This window comes from Arachis ipaensis, chromosome B1 (genome assembly GCF_059453495.1).
Source record: "Arachis ipaensis isolate K30076 ecotype BB chromosome B1, ASM5945349v1, whole genome shotgun sequence".
Taxonomy (NCBI): domain Eukaryota; kingdom Viridiplantae; phylum Streptophyta; class Magnoliopsida; order Fabales; family Fabaceae; genus Arachis; species Arachis ipaensis.
In genome coordinates this window covers 102,307,353-102,319,664 of record NC_142436.1, presented here as the reverse complement: position 1 = coordinate 102,319,664, position 12,312 = coordinate 102,307,353, and positions in this window count along the sequence as shown.

Here is a 12,312-nt window from a genome sequence, read left to right as displayed (position 1 = left end):
CCCACCTAACTTAAGACAATCGATGTAATCACAATACAAAATCTAACTACCCATTTACTATGTTTACCACATATCCATGCATCCGATTTTGAGTACAGTACATATGCATTGCTATCGCAATTTATTTTGGGGGCATTTTGTCCCCTTTATTATTTGCTCTTTTTCTTTTCTTTTTCTCTCTTTTTTTCTTTTTGATTTTATTTTTATTTTTTGATTTTTTGATTTTTTGATTTTTTTATTTTTTTCTCAATGCATATGGTTAAATTATTGAATGGATGAATAGGTCCTAAACATTTCTTTCACATTTTCATAAAGATATACAACACCCAATTCTTAAAACCAAATGTTTCCAAATCCAACTTCCCCATACTTAAATCATGAATACTCTCACTAGTCTAAGCTAACCAAGGATTCAAATTAAGGGTATTGTTTTACGCTTAGAGTTAATGATGTGCTAGAGTAAAGAACAAATGGGATAAGTAGGCTCAACATTGGTTTACAAAGGATAATGAAAAGGTTAAGGCCATATGGGTATGTAAGCTCAGTGAAACAAGGCCTCAATCATATAAGTGCATGCGTACATCAAATAATGGAAATATAGAATTAAGAAAGGCAAAGATCACAATTTTAGAGAGAAAAACACACACCAAAAAAAATTGGTTGGTAAAATGCAACCAATCAAATAGGACTAAAAAATCTCACTGGTTTTGTATGTTCGAGCTCTAAAACAAGTTCTAAAATAAAATTCTTCAAGTAAGGTTTAACAAAAAGTTTTAATTTAAATTAGTGAAATACTATAAAAAGTTTCATAGAAAAAGAAAATGTTACTTCAACAAAGTAGTAGCTAAATGCACAAAATCAAACAAACATATAATCAAACATGCAAATGCAACAACTAATTTACAAGGAAAATTAAACATTGGTGTTGAAATAGGAAATAACTAACCCACGGAAGTCGGCATCGACCTCCCCACACTTAAAGATTGCACCGTCCTCGGTGCATGCTAAGATGTGCAAGTGGACGAGCTGCTACACAGATGCTTTTCTCCAAAGAATGTGCTTAGGAACTTGTTTGTTGCCCCATTGAGAAGTTTTTCCTTTCCCTTATTCGGTGGCCATCCTGAAAGAAGAGGAAAAAGAAGAAAAGTTACCCAGAAATAAAGATAAGAAAACACATATAGTCTGGGTGGGTTAATGCCAAATAATGAGGGTCTCAATTACATGGTAGCTACAACATATAAGTGAGAAAATAGTAGAAGCAAATGGCATATCAAAAGTGCAAAAATTGGGACAATGGGGAAGAGATAGTAGGTAATGAAAGACAATATAAATTCATGTCAATACAAAAGGAACACAGGTGTCATAAAAGATTGGCATTGACAAATAAATAATATCACCCAACAATGTAAAACAAGTCACTAAGCACCCAAAAATATAAAAAAAAAGATACAACAGTTGAATAAGAACATTTAACACTAATGGTAAAATGGGAAATTAGAAAAGAAGATAAAAATATGAATAAAATTAAAATGAAACGAAGGAAAGTATGCAAATGCAGTATGTAAAAGAGAATGAAAGATAATAAGGATGAGAAAAAAGTGAGAAAAGAAGAAGGAGCAAGAGAGGAGAGAAGAAAGAAGTAAGAATTGAAAACCAGTGGCAGCCTTGCAAATGTATGCTTCAATCTCTTGGGCTCCTTTTTGATGATCTCTACCTCTTGACAAGCTTCTGCAACATTAACCTCTTTCTCTAGTTCAATGAGAGAAGGTTCAATTGTAGGTAAAAACTCATTAATTATTGAACCCATCTCATGATCAACCTCCTCAAAGTCTTCAACCATGATATGCCTTGGAAGTTGTACACCCTCCTCTACATCAATTTCAAGCCTCTTGGAGGGAGGTTCTATGACTGGAGGTTCCCATGGAGGTTCCGCATCTCCTAAGTCTTCAACCACTTCCTCTTCTTCAATAATTTCAGCTTTCTCCGCTTGCTCTAGTACAAAATCCAACTCCTCCTTGATAACTTCCACCTCTTGACAACTTTCTTCAATTTCCCCTAATTCTTCAACTACTCCTTCATCTTCAAGGGTCTCTCCTACCTCTACTTTTTGGGTCTCCTCTTGCTTCTCTTGAAGTATGTATACGTGAACCCGATCCATTATGTCCCTAAGACGATCCCTTATCTCTTGTTCCATGTCAATAGCGTAATTAAGATCATGTTGCTCTTGGATTGATGGATATGGGTGAAAAGTAAGTGCACCAGAGGTTAAGGGTTGAGTATTGGGGGTAAAGGATGGATCCACACGAGATATAAGAGCTTACAGAGTAGAGGTGAGACTGGTGAGAGCAGAGGTAAGTGTGGTTTGAAGCTCCTGTTGCCCCTGGCGAATAACACTAAAGGTATCACCTATCGGAGCTTGGGGTGGATAGGAGGGTTCATCTGTTGGGAGAAAAGGCTCATAATACGGAGGTGGTTCTTCTTGATAAGGGTATGGAGATGGTGTATATTGAGGTGGTAATTCTGGGTATGGTTCATATGGTTCGTATGGTGGTTGGTGTGGTGGATAAGGGTTAGGGTCATATGGAGGTGAATGGTGGAAAGGGACTTGTGAGTATGGTGGTTCAGAGCTATGTTGAAGAGGGGGTTCATATGCATATGGTGGAGCTTGTTGGTAACTATAAGGAGGTCCACCATATCCATCGTCTTGGTACGCACCCTGGAATGGCTATTGACCATAGTACGTTGGAGGAGGTTGTTGCCAAGAAGGTTGACCAAATCCTTGTGGCTCCTCCCATCTCTGATTGTTCCAACCTTGATGCATGTTCTCATTATAGCTTCTATTCTCTATAACATAATTTGAACCAAACTCATAGCCAAAGGGATGAGAATTTATAGTATCAAGAGAAAATTAAAACACAAAAACTAATAAGGAATAATGAAACTAAACTCCTAAAACTAGAAACAACTAATTAAGAAACGAAAAAGCAAATTTATTCACAGTATTCATAATAACCAATAATAAGGCACACGTTTGAAATTCCCCGGCAACGGCGCCATTTTGATGAATGGATTTTGATGGTTTAGAATTTCACAATAAATCCTTGTTGCAAGTATAGTATCTAAACCAACAAAGAATCCTTTCATGCAAAAAATTATTTGTCACAAGTAACAAACCCCAATAAAAATAATAACCGAAGTATTCCAACCTCAGGTCGTCTCTGATGAGTATTTTGGTGGAAAAATGAATTTCTCCCAAAACACACAAATCTAACCGGCAAGTGTACCGGGTCGCATCAAGTAATAAAAACTCACGGGAATGAGGTCGATCCCACAGGGATTGAAGGATTGAGCAATTTTAGCTTAGTGGTTAATTTAGTCAAGCGAATCAAGATTTGGTTGAGTGTTTTGTGATTTGCTGAAATTAAATTGCATGGAATTAAAGAGAACAGGGAATTAAAGTGCTGAATCTTAAAGAACAAGAAATTAAATGGCAGAAACTTAGAATGCAAGAAATGTAAATTGCGGAATCTTAAAGTGCAAGAAATGTAAACGGCTGGAATTGTAAAGGGAATTGGGGATTGGATTTGCAGAATTTAAACAAGGAAAAGTAAATTGCATCAAACAGAAAAGTAAAAGAGTGTTTGGGTTGGATCGGATCTGAAGCAAAACAAGTAAATGAACATGAAAAGCAAAAACAGAATGTAAATTGGAATTTCAGATCTCAGGGGTCCAGAGATTAGAAAACCAGGTCTAGATCTCACTACCTTCCTTGATCCAATAAGAACAATTGCAAGGGAAAAGTAAATTGCAAAGAAAGTAGATGAAGAACAATTAACCCAAACTGAAATTCAATTAAGCAGTAAATAAACAGAGAGATCCAAGGATGAGATTGAAACAGAATTTCTTCAATTCTTCAACCCAAGATCCAAGACAATTGTAATAGAAATTGAAAGCAATAAAACTAAGAGGAAGAGAAGTGAATTCTCCTTCCCCAAGACTAAGAAATTAAAGATCACTTAATATCCAAAGCTCTCCGAAAACTATTATGAAAATTCAAAAGAGAAAGCTCTCCGAAGAACTTGAATTCTATCCTATTTATACACTTTCTTCAAATGATCTTCAAGCCTTGAGTTGGGCCTTTGCCCTTGGTGGAATTGGATTGAAAGAGGCCTTGGTTGATTGCTATTGAAGTTTGGAGAAGAACCAAAGTGAACCAATTGAACCGGGTTGGAGTTTTGCAAAAGTTGGAGCAAAAGTTGGAGCAAAAGTTAGGGTCTAACTTTTGGTCCAACTTTTCATATCAGCCAACATAACTTGCTGATACTCACGTTGGTGCAAAAGTTAGGGGTCTAACTTTTGCACCAACGTTGGCCTTCCTTGGTGCACTTGAGACGCCAACGTTAGCCCAAAAGTTAGGGGCTAACGTTGGCGCAAACTTTTGCTCCTCCCCTTGTAGTTTTCATGTGCCAACGTTAGCCTCAAAGTTAGGGGCTAACGTTGGCGCAAACTTTTGGTGCCCAGGGAGTGTTTTTCTCATGCCAACGTTAGCCTCAAAGTTAGGGGCTAACGTTGGCGCAAACTTTTGGTGCCCAGAGGTGATTCTCATGTGCCAACGTTAGCCTCAAAGTTAGGGGCTAACGTTGGCGCAAACTTTTGGTACCCAGAGAGTGATTTTCAAGTTCCAACGTTAGCCCAAAAGTTAGGGGCTAACGTTGGGGCTAACTTTTCACCCAAAAGTTTGTGCAAAAGTTTGAGGCTAACTTTAGGTCCAGCTTTTTGCTTCCTGGTTCAATTTCACTTATTCCATTGTCTTCTCTTTACTCCTAGCTATTCCTTCTTGCTTCAACCTTTCTCCAAGCTTTCTTCACCTATCATTAATCAACCAAACACATCAAAGTTATGCTTAGAATCATGAAATATTCATTCTTTCATAATATGTGACAATTATAGTATAAAACCTCATGAAATAGCATGAATTCATACATGGTTGATTCAATCAAAGGAAACATGAAAATCTACCTAATTGGCTTGCTTGTAGCTCAAGAAAGTGCATAATTCTAATGAAAACAAAAGAAAAAGACTAGTTAAAATAGGCTAAGATGACTTGTCATCACAACACCAAACTTAAAGCTTGCTTGTCCCCAAGCAAGAAAAGATTTATTGAGAAGAAAGAATGAAATGGAAGAGGATGTTCATGCTAGCAGAGTATTATTGATAGTTCATGGGATTTTGTGTGGATATGTAAATACTCACTTCTTATTGACTACTAGGCCTAGAAAGTCTCCTTCAAGCTTCAAGTAACATACTGCTATGACCTCTCATTATTCCTTTATCCTTGGCTATTACTTTGTTTATAAGCTTTATTTGAGTGTCATGTGTAGCAAGTTCATTTCCTTTTCTTTATACTTGACACATTATTCACCATAGACACTTGGCTCACATTCCTTCTTAAAACATTGATGCCCAGCACCTCTTTGGGTTACTAAATGCCTTGTAGTTAGGTTGCTCTTGATAGTGGACTTTCAGCTGATGATCCCGGATTAGTTAACCCAAGTCACCGAGTGTTGATGCACTCCTAAGAGCTTACTAATCCAAGCAGATCCTAGTACAAAGACACCACAGGCATATATTTTAAAGTTCAAGCTATTGGTGTCCAGCTTTGTTTCTTTTTGTTTCCTTTTGTTCTGCCACTTTTTGGCTATCTCTTTTCTTTCTTTCTTTTTGTTTTTCTTTCTAACCAAGGAATTTTTTATTTAATTGAGATTCATAGATAGTAGGCCACTCTTTACTTAGAAGGAGATATCCTGGCTCTTTATTCACTAGAAGTGAGCTATCATACAATCACACACATACCACCACTTACTTTTATTCTACTTCTATCTAACAGAGATCATCTTGCTTCACATTCAAACATTTCTTTTATTGAACTTAAAGATGCAGGGGACAAAACATGCTTCTTGTCAAGTGAAAGTAAACACACAAGTACACACATAAACTAACCTACTTATTTTAAAAGAAACAAACATAATGCAAAGACTTTTAATTAAAAAGAACTACTTAATGATGCAAAGACAACTTAGAACAGATAGAATGCATGCTTTTTTTTCTTTGTAGTGATGAACAAGGAGCAAGTCCACCTTTCATTTGTCATGCTTTTTCTTTATCCTTTCATACACTTGGCTGCTAGTGTTCCCACCATCCGTGTTTGGTGCCTGTTGACCTCGCCAAAAGCCAGCCTTATTTATAGCCTCCTCCACTCTATCTTCAAGCCTCATGGCATTGCTTACTTCTACCTCACTTCTCTTTTTGAAGAATTCATCAAAAGTTGGGAAAGCCGGATCCATGTTGTGCAAATGTTCTCCAATATAGTTTAGTTTGATTTGGCTATTGATGTTGTAATCGGCTTGTACTTCATACCTTGCATCTTGGAGTGTTGTGAACTCTTTGAGAGCCCTCAAATTTTCAGCTTGCATTTGTTCCAACTTCCCAAAAGATTCATGAGATTGAAAAGCATGTTCTTCTTGCATCACAAGGAATCTTGACTCGAATTCACTTTGTTTGTTCATTATTCTTAGCTCCCTTTCTTCTTGTGCTTGTTGGTTTTTCATGTACAGTGAATGGTATTCCTCTTGCCTTTCTTGAATTCTCATGTACTGTTGTGACAATCTTCCTATTGCTTCTTGCATTTGAGTCATATCCATATTGCCATGTGGGAAAAAGTGTGGCTGTTCCTCCTCCTCTTGTGGCTATTCTTCTATGTGTGGCTCATCTTCTTCCATTGGTTCTTCTCTTTCCCTTCTTCCATGTGGTCTTCGGCCTTGATGTGCTTCAAGGGGCATCATCATTCGTTCAATGGTTATGGGCATGCCTTGGCTTAACCACATTGGATTCTCCTCTTCCATTGGAGCTTTAGCCTTTGCACACAACCTCCAAATGGTACTCGGATAGTACAACCAAGATCCGGCCGAATTCTTCTCAGCCAGCTTTTGAATGTCTTTTGCAAGGATTTCATGAACTCTTATCTCTCCTCCCACAATGATGCAATGCAACATCACGGCTCTCTCCCTATTAACTTCTGAGGTGTTCACTGTGCCCAGAATTGATCTTTTCATCAACTCATACCATCCTTTTGCTTCCGGGGTGAGGTTACATCTCTTCAGATACTTATATTTGTTCTTTTCATCTCCTTCCCACTCTGTGTTCTCCATACAAATGTCTCTCGCAATCTCATCATAATCCTGATCCTCATTCAATCTTTGTTGGTATCCCGGTTCACTAAAGCAAACTGACTTTAGTCTCAAGACTTTCTTGATTGCATCCGGGCTAAAGTCTACTTCCACCCCCGCACATAGCTCTTGTACGTTGGGGGCTCACGCATGTCAAGCCTTGAGACATTTGCATAGAACTCTCTTATGATATTGGCATTGATTCGGGTGGCTGGTGATGCAAGTTCCTCCCACCTCCTCTTTCGAATTTTGTCCTTCATATCTTGACATCCATCATCCGGCAACAAGAGTGGAATTTCAGGATAGATTCTTTTCTCGTTCATCCATGCAATTTGCATTTGATGGAACCAAGACTTGAATCTCCGTTGGTCATATTCATGTGTGTCTTCCTCCACCATGGGATCTTTCCCTTTTCTTCGTTTGGTTCTTGAGGAGGAGGCCATGATCACTTGGTTGGTTGAGTCTTGTGAGGTTAGAAGGAGTGTGAAGAATGTTGGAGAGTTTGATGTGTGGTTGGAGCAAGAAGAAATTTAGGCCGAATTTGCTATGACAGGAAATGATGAAGACAAGTTTAAATGGTTGGAGTTTAAAGCAAGAGAAATGTTGAACCGAGCTTGTTATATTGAGGAGTGATGAAGAGAATGAAGTTCCAAGGGTTAGAGTGATTCGGTCATGTGCATGGCTTGAAGGTGGTATGTTTTTAAATGAACAATGAAAGGCTATGATGCAATTAGATTTATAGGAATCAAAGGTGTGCATGTAAGGATAAATGAAGACAAAACTTGCTTCTTCACTTGCTTTTGCCGTGATCATTCTCAAGGAGTGGCAGATTTCCTTTTTGAAGCATGTGATGAGATTTTGTCCTCATGCTATGCTTTCCTTTGTCTTGTCTCTTTCATTGAAGATTCTTTGACCACCTAGTCATCACCACAAGACAACAAATATTAGTTTTGTCCAACCGTGGCAAGAATGTCCCTTTTATTAATATAATATGAATCATCAATTCTCATATCCATTTGAACCGTGACTCTCCTTGGAGGACACCAAACTTGATGGTTGGTCATGTATAAAGAATTGTGTCTCTTCCTTCAATTAGTGAAATCCCAATGTCACTCTTAGTTAAATGTTTATAAGAATTGCTTTCATCCTAATTTTCTTTTTCTCTCTTTTTTTCATGAAGGGTCAATTGTGTCCCTAAATCGGTTCATCAAGTTTTGATGAACACCAAACTTGTTTCTTGTCAAAGGGTACATCACAATTGATGCCTTCATTACCGAATAAGAATTTTTTCATTTATAAGATTTTGGAAAACAACAATTGTATGATTATTGATGCATGAATTTCAAATTTTCATGAAGCTATGTGGACACCAAACTTTAGTGTTTGGCCATATGCTTTTAAGCTTGCAAAACGGAATTATTTGTAACGTTGGTTTAGTGTGCTTGAAGGCACACCAAACTTAGAATTCTCAGCATATGTTTCAAAACAGTGCATGCAGGCAATGGACATGTTCATGAAAAGAGAAAAGAATTCATGCTCAAATGATCATAACTTATTGAATTTAAAATGACATGAATCTTAAATCATGGGTTGCCTCCCATGGAGCGCTCTTTTATTGTCATTAGCTTGACATTGAGGCTTTCTTTTATGGTGGTTGGTGCTTGTAGAGCCTCAATTTGTCTCCCCTGACTGTGATCTTCTTCTTTGTTCTCTAGTGTTCAATTTCAGCATGCTCTAATGAGAGTATGTTGCTGACAGTGTAGTAGTCCTCAGTTTGTTGATTTGCCCCCAGCTATTGATATATCAGTTGCACTTTGTCACCTTTGGAAAGCCCCTCTGTTGGAATCTTTCTGTTCTTCCAACCCCTTTTTGCTTTGTTTCTTCGTTTCATCTTTCCTTTTGTTGATCCTTCTTTTCTGGCCATAGGCTTTCCTTGGGGACCTCTCTTTTCAGTGGCTAGTACTCTAATATCCTCTTGGGCTTCTTCATCAGTCTGCACAATCCTTAGCATTGGGATGTTGCTGTGACCTTCCTGGTCATTTTTCATATAGTCTTTCTTCTCCTTGCTAAATTGTGCCTCTGGTAGTACCTTCAGAGTGACACTCTGGTCATGCATCCTGAGAGTTAATTCCCCTTCCTCTACGTCTATGATAGCTCTAGCAGTGGCCAAGAATGGCCTTCCCAGTATAACAGAGTCACCATCATCATCGTTTGATTCTAGAACCACAAAATCAACAGGGTATATAAAACTGTCCACCTTGACCAAAATATTTTCAATTACGCCCCTGGGGTATACCATTGACTTATCTACCAGCTCCAGAGACATTCGTACTGGTTTGACCTCCTCTATATGCAGCTTTTTCACCAGGGAGGATGGTATTAAGTTAATACTTGCTCCGAGATCGCACATTGCTTTAGTGATGGTCAATTCCCCAATGGTGCAAGGCAACAGGAAGCTCCCTGGGTCCTCAAGCTTGGGAGGAAGCCCCTTTTGAATCAAGGCCCTGCATTCCTCAGTAATCACTATGGTTTCTTTCTCATCCCAGCTTCTTTTCTTGTTGACAAGCTCTTTCAAGAATTTGGCATACAGAGGCATTTGCTCAAGTGCTTTAGCCAAGGGAATATTGATTTTCAGCTTCTTAAAAATCTCAAGGAACTTGTGAAAATGCTGGTCTTTAACCTCTTTGTTGAACCTCTGGGGATAAGGCAGTGGAGGTGTGATGCTCTTTCCTATTTGATGCTGTCCCTGGGTTACTTTCTTTGAGCTATGTGGCTGGTTGTCCTTCTCTTTAAGTTTCTCAGTGCTTTTGTTTGGCATCACAACTTGCTCCTTAGCTTCATCGTCCTTTGCTTGCTTCTCTTCCTCTGTTGGTTCTTTGATGTTCTCTGCTTGTTTTTTTGTAGTGTCATTGTTGCTTATCAATGTTCTCCCACTCCTTAATTGTATTGCCTTGCACTCCTCCTTGGGATTTGGGATTGTGTCACTGGGCAGTGAGTTTGAAGGTCTCTCAACAGATACTTGCTTGGAGAGTTGCCCAATCTGCCTCTCTAGGCTCTTTAATGATGCTTCATGGATTTTGTTTGTTATTTCCTGGTGTTTCATCATTTTCTCTATCAAGGTCTCTAAGTTGGTGAGTCTTTGAGGTTCAGGTGGTGCTTGTGGTGGGTTGTGAGATGTGGGTGGTGGATGATAGGCATTTTGGTTGGTGGAATGGTTGTTGGATTGGTACTGGTTGAGATTAGGGTAGTTGTTTTGAGGTTTTCTGTATGTATTTTGGTTAGTCTGCTGCTGGTTGTAGTTTTGGTTGTTTCTTGGGTTGTTTTGATTTGAGTTCCTCTGCCATGGGTGTTGGTTTTGGTTGTGAGTGTCTCCCCATCTGAGGTTGGGGTGATTTTTCCATGAGGGGTTGTAGGTATCACCATAGAATTCATTTGGATTTGAATGCATATACTGGACTTGTTCCTGCTGTTGCTCCTCTTGGATTTCTTCATTTTGCCCCCATGTGGCTGATGGTTGGCTGGTGTTAACTGCTGCAACTTGGAGGCCATCAATCCTCTTGGTCATTTGCTCAAATTGTTGTTGAATTTGCTGCTGCATTAATTTGTTTTGAGCCAGGATTGAATCCACTCCTTCTAGTTCCATTACTCCTCTCCTTTGTGATGGTTGGCGGCCTCTTTGATGAGCAAAGAAATATTGGTTGTTGGCCACCATATCAATGAGTTCTTGAGCCTCCTCTGCAGTTTTCATGAGTTGCAAGGAACCTCCAGCTGAATGATCCAAAGCTTCCTGGGATTTCAGTGTTAAGCCTTCATAGAAGATCTGCAGCTTCTCCCACTCATTAAACATGGCAGGGTGACATTTCCTGATTAGAGCCTTGTACCTCTCCCATTCCTCATAGATGGGTTCAGCCTCCATTTGTGTAAATGTTTGTACCTCAGCCTTCAACCTTATAATCCTCTGAGGTGGGTAAAACTTGGCAAGAAACTTGGTTACCAAATCATCCCAGTTGTTGATGCTGTCCCTTGGAAAAGATTCCAACCATTGAGTGGCCTTGTCCCTGAGAGAAAATGGGAATAGCATCAGCTTGTAACTGTCAGGAGGCACACCATTAGTTTTGACAGTGTTGCATATCCTCAAGAAGGTGGATAAGTATTGGTGCGGGTCTTCAAGTGGTCCTCCACCAAAAGAACAATTGTTCTGAACCAAAGTGATGAGTTGTGGCTTGAGTTCAAAATTGTTAGCATTGACATTTGGAGCCAAGATGCTGCTCCCACAATGTCTAGGATTTGCAAAGGTATAGGAAGCCAAAACTCTCCTCTGGGGTGGGTTGTCATTGTTGTTGTCTGCTCCACCTGGTGGATTGATTGAATGTTCCTCCATCTCTTGGAACTCTTCGTCTGATTCCTCTTCTCCAACAATGTTTTTCCCTCTTTCAGCTCTTCTTAACCTCCTGAGAGTTCTTTCGTCTTGTTCATGAAAATTGGGTGTGGTTCTTCTTGTACCTGACATACAAGCAGAGCATGAGAAATGCACAAAACCAGTGACACTTCAATCTACTGCTAGATTGAAGTGTTAGTTAGTTTAAGCAAAAAATCAAACAGTTAGTGGGTTAATCAAAATTAAAAAAAAATGCTTGATCTAGATCACCACTTCACTTAATCATTGTCAATCTAATCAATCCCCAGCAACGGCGCCAAAAACTTGATGAGTATTTTGGTGGAAAAATGAATTTCTCCCAAAACACACAAATCTAACCGGCAAGTGTACCGGGTCGCATCAAGTAATAAAAACTCACGGGAGTGAGGTCGATCCCACAGGGATTGAAGGATTGAGCAATTTTAGCTTAGTGGTTAATTTAGTCAAGCGAATCAAGATTTGGTTGAGTGTTTTGTGATTTGGAGAAATTAAATTGCATGGAATTAAAGAGAACAGAGAATTAAAGTGCTGAATCTTAAAGAACAAGAAATTAAATGGCAGAAACTTAGAATGCAAGAAATGTAAATTGCGGAATCTTAAAGTGCAAGAAATGTAAACGGCTGGAATTGTAAAGGGAATTGGGGATTGGATTTGCAGAATTTAAACAAG